The following is a 4,304-nucleotide window of genomic DNA, read 5'->3' on the forward strand; positions in this document are numbered from 1 at the left end:
AGGCTATGCAGGCCTAGTCAGTGGTGTAAAGTAACTAAGTACATGTACTCAAGAACTGTACCATTTTGAGGAGCTTTTACTTTACTGGATTATTTCAAAATGTCAATACTTTTACTTCTACTCCACTACATCCCAGAGACAAATATTTTACTCCACTACAATTATTTGAACACTTTGGTTACTCTAGTTACTTTGTAGATTTGGATTATCATTACAAAATATACCACTTCAACTCGCAACGCGTCATATCGTAACGCTTTGTGCATAATGAGTACTTTAACTTTTGGTACTTTAAGTATATTTTGATGCCAATACTTTTGTACTTTTACTGAAGTAAAGTTTGAATACCAGACTTGTACTTGTAATGTGAGTATTTCAAAATTGCTATATTGGTACTTTTACTCAAGTAAAGATTTTTAGTGCTTTTTGCACCACTGGGCTGAGTAAATCACTTTACACATTCATCAGGATCCTGGGGTCTATTCCACGAAACCTGGATTAGGGATAAACCGGGTTTAAACCGGGTTTAATCGGCTATCCTGGCTTAAATTATCCAGGAATCGGTTCCACGAAAGCTGAGTTAGCTCGGCAGATTAACTTAGCCAGTAAACCTGGATATGTTTATCCATGATCCTGTTTCACAAAAGAAAATTGAAGCAATCCTGCCTTAGTTACCATGGCAATTTAGCTGTGAAGTTAGCCTGGTCCGGACCAGGCTAACAGCCAATTTAATTATATTACTGAAATAGTGTGACCATGAATCATAATGGTTTCACAATGACTCATGTGATATGTCATTGTCACTCTGTTTACACTATTTTCATATTAATATTTCATATTGTTAGTTGTTTGATAATATATAACAGATTGTATTTAGATTCTAAAAAAGGCTGACAATGTTGCAAGGGTGTTTTCAATTACGTTAGTGATAATAGTAATATATAAAGGCCTGTGTAGGAGTGATTATTCTGTAGCTTCACCATGGCATGCCCTTTTTTACTAGACGTGGTGGACGAAGAGGCGCTGATCCTACGTAGGGCACTGAGAAGGGAAAGGGTGTTTCGGGACCGGTACGACCCCTTTGCTTTCAATGACGATTACTTATATGAGCGCTACAGATTTTCGGGGGCAGGCTTACGCTACATTTGTACACTGCTTGGCCCCCGAATCTCTAACCCCACCGCAAGGAGCCAAGCCTTGACGGTGCCACAGATGGTATGTATTGCGCTGAGATTTTTTGCAAGTGCTACGTTCCTGTACACAGTTGGCGATGCTGAGCATCTCAGCAAAGCCGCTGTGTGCAGGACAATCCGAAAAGTGTACCTTGCCCTTAAACCATTGGCACCAGCGTTCATCACCTTCCCTGGCCATAAAACACTGAACCACATAAAGGAGGACTTCTATCAAATTGGCGGTAACATGAATTTAAGTCAAGATAGAATAATTATTATGTGTAACTTTCGAACAGTAATTATACTATTTATTGGATTTTTTTTTTGGCAGGTTTTCCCAATGTCCTTGGTGCTGTAGACTGTTCTCATATCAAAATTAAGAAGCCCTCAGGTGACCATGAGGCAGATTTTGTGAACAGAAAGTGGTTCCACAGCATCAATGTGCAAGTAAGAATGACTCATCGTTAATGTAAAATATATGCATTAATTACGTACATTAAATGACTTTAACACATCTTATTTTACCGTTTCAGATGATCTGTGATGCCGACCTCTTGTTCAGCAATGTAGTGGCACTGTGGCCAGGGGCAGCGCATGATGCCAGGATATTTAGATCCTGCACACTTAGCCAGAGACTGGAACTAGGTATAGTCACACCTCTTTGTTCATCATGATAGTTTCCAACGTTTTACCCTGCTATTTATGCAGCCCTAACTATTGGATTTTTGTTCTCAGGTGAATTACCAGGCCTGCTTCTGGGAGACAAGGGGTATCCCTGCGAGCCCTACCTCCTCGCCCTACCTTCCCAGAACCCCAGACCCAAGAAGAACGCAACTACAATTATGGCCATAACCGGACAAGGGCCCGAATTGAGATGGCATTTGGTGTTCTTAAGGCACGATTCACCTGCCTGCGCCACCTCCGAGTCACCCCAGACAGGGCATGCGACATCATTGTCGCATGCGCTGTCCTCCACAACATTGCTGGCATCAGGAACGAGAGGGTTCCCATAGTGGTGGAGGAGAGAGACTGGGATGACATCCCACACCGTTACCCTGACAACCCTGAGGGGACGGTTGACAGGGAACGATATGCGCACAGTTTTTTTGCTTAATTTTTTTCCCCTCCTTTTTCGGAGGTTAAAACCTGAATGCAATAAAGCATAATTTCTGTTACTTCTGTTACTGTGTCTATCTTATTTGACATTGAAGCACACCATTTAGGTTTCATTTTCGTATAATCCTTCACAATAACTACATCAATTATGACAACTATATCTAAATCAATGAAAAATGTAAGACTAATTGGTCCCAGACAATTTCAGTGGACCAATAACTATACTGTACATTAATGAGAGAGATGACATGCCTTTTTAATTTTGTTTATTTATCACGACTACGGTAACTCAAAATCAGCCCATCAGAACAAAGGAATGAGCCGTTTTCGATACATAATACACAGAATCAACAAAAATGTTAAGATGATAGGCCATGCATGGTGCAAAAAAAATAAAATTGCAGATCTACAATCTCACAGCCTGTTGCCATGCTGCTCCTTTCAGCATATAGATCTGCTATTTTCAGCTGGGACCTTGGGAGAGAGGGGAACAGACTACATTGTGTTACAGTCATGCTTACAGTGTGCATTTGAATGATGACCATACTTGTATTTTTGAGTGACTGGATTTCGAGGTCCAACTTCTCAATCTTCCTCTTTTTCATCTCCACATCCAGCTTCTTTATCTCCATATCCAGTTTGTGCTCTTGGTGTCTCTGCTTTTCAGTAACTATTTGTAGCTCACACAGCTCAATCTGTCTGCTCAGATGGGTGGCGTAAAGTCTTTTAATAGTTGTTGAATTCTGTTAAACACATATCAATTAGCACAGCAGCAGGAATTGTGCATTTGGGGTGAATGTCCTTAAGTTAATACTCACTGCATTGTCAGGCTGGGCTTCTGCAGGTGTTGGTTCCTGTTAGAAAATGAAATTTTCTATGACAACCACATCACTGACTTCTTAGCCAATATGGACCAAATAAGTATGTCTATTTATTTTACAGACGATTGACATGATACCTCTTCAGCCGACAGAGTCTCCTCATCTGCGTCCTGTTCAAAAAGGCCCTCCACCTGCACATTAAATAGAACAGTGGAATTTAGAGCGTATTGACCTAGTGGTGACAGGTGTCATTAACTTATAATACTCACTGGATCAACTGGTGGCTCAATTAGTATCAGGGCCCTTCCTGACACTGCAAGACAATGTCAGACCTTTAATAATTAATCAGACAGTCCACATAATAACACCATGAATGGTTGATTGTGTTCTATGTGCAGTAGGCTACTGAACAAATGTAGACCGACCTGCTACGAAGGGGGCAGACACGTCAGGGGCCACAGAATCGGTGGATGTCCCCCCCTGGATCCCTTGCACCGAAGGCCGCCCTTTATTAAAGGACAGGACCAAATCCTCAGCTGGGGTGTATTCTTGGGTGGGAGGCCCACCGCCCGTCCCACAGACGTAATTCTTCTTCTTAACAGCTAAAACAAATAAAAACAAAATAAAGCAAAGAAGAAATGTGAGCAGGCACCTAAGTGAATAAAATGTACAAATGAAGGTGGATAAATCAATGTATTGAGGCACTTACCAGTCTGCAAGATATTTTTATATTTGGTTTTGACCTGCAGCCAGGTCCGTACTGCGCCAGTCCTGCTTGTGCTTTATGAACATTAATAAGTTAAGATAATGAATTATTTCACAAATGAAACTAGAATACATTACAACCATAGGCTGTAGGCTATACAGTATGTGCCTTCCTCTCAGTCTCTCATATGGAAGAACACATTCTGAATAATTGGTATTGCCATGCAATCGTGATAGCCTTACATCAAGACTCTCATAGATGTATTTAATCAATTTCTTTTTTTATCAATGAGTCTTAGCGGACCACCCCCCCCCACCCAGTTTGCCCTGAAATGTCACCAGTAAAGCCTGTATTTCCCTAAACATGTACAAATGCAACATATAAGGTGCTTACCCACTTGCCCCAAATGTTAACTAGGTGTCCGGAGCATTAGTGCAATGTATTAGTCCATATATTTCAATAAATAAGTGTTTGAATCCCGTCTGTGGC

The 4,304-nt window shown here is 41.0% G+C and overlaps 1 long non-coding RNA gene across 1 annotated transcript; it reads right to left on the reverse strand.

Moving 5' to 3' along the window:
- Positions 1-2,541: 2,541 nt before the first annotated feature.
- LOC308079951 lies at positions 2,542-3,704 on the reverse strand. Its single transcript, XR_013932653.1, has 5 exons — positions 3,535-3,704; positions 3,247-3,300; positions 3,107-3,142; positions 2,836-3,031; positions 2,542-2,762 (listed from the first exon to the last, which is right to left on the reverse strand). It is a non-coding gene; the product is annotated as an uncharacterized lncRNA (long non-coding RNA).
- Between the last annotated feature and the right edge of the window lie 600 nt (positions 3,705-4,304).

The sequence above is a fragment of the Gymnoscopelus braueri genome (assembly GCF_963280865.1).
Source record: "Gymnoscopelus braueri genome assembly, chromosome: 23".
NCBI lineage: Eukaryota > Metazoa > Chordata > Actinopteri > Myctophiformes > Myctophidae > Gymnoscopelus > Gymnoscopelus braueri.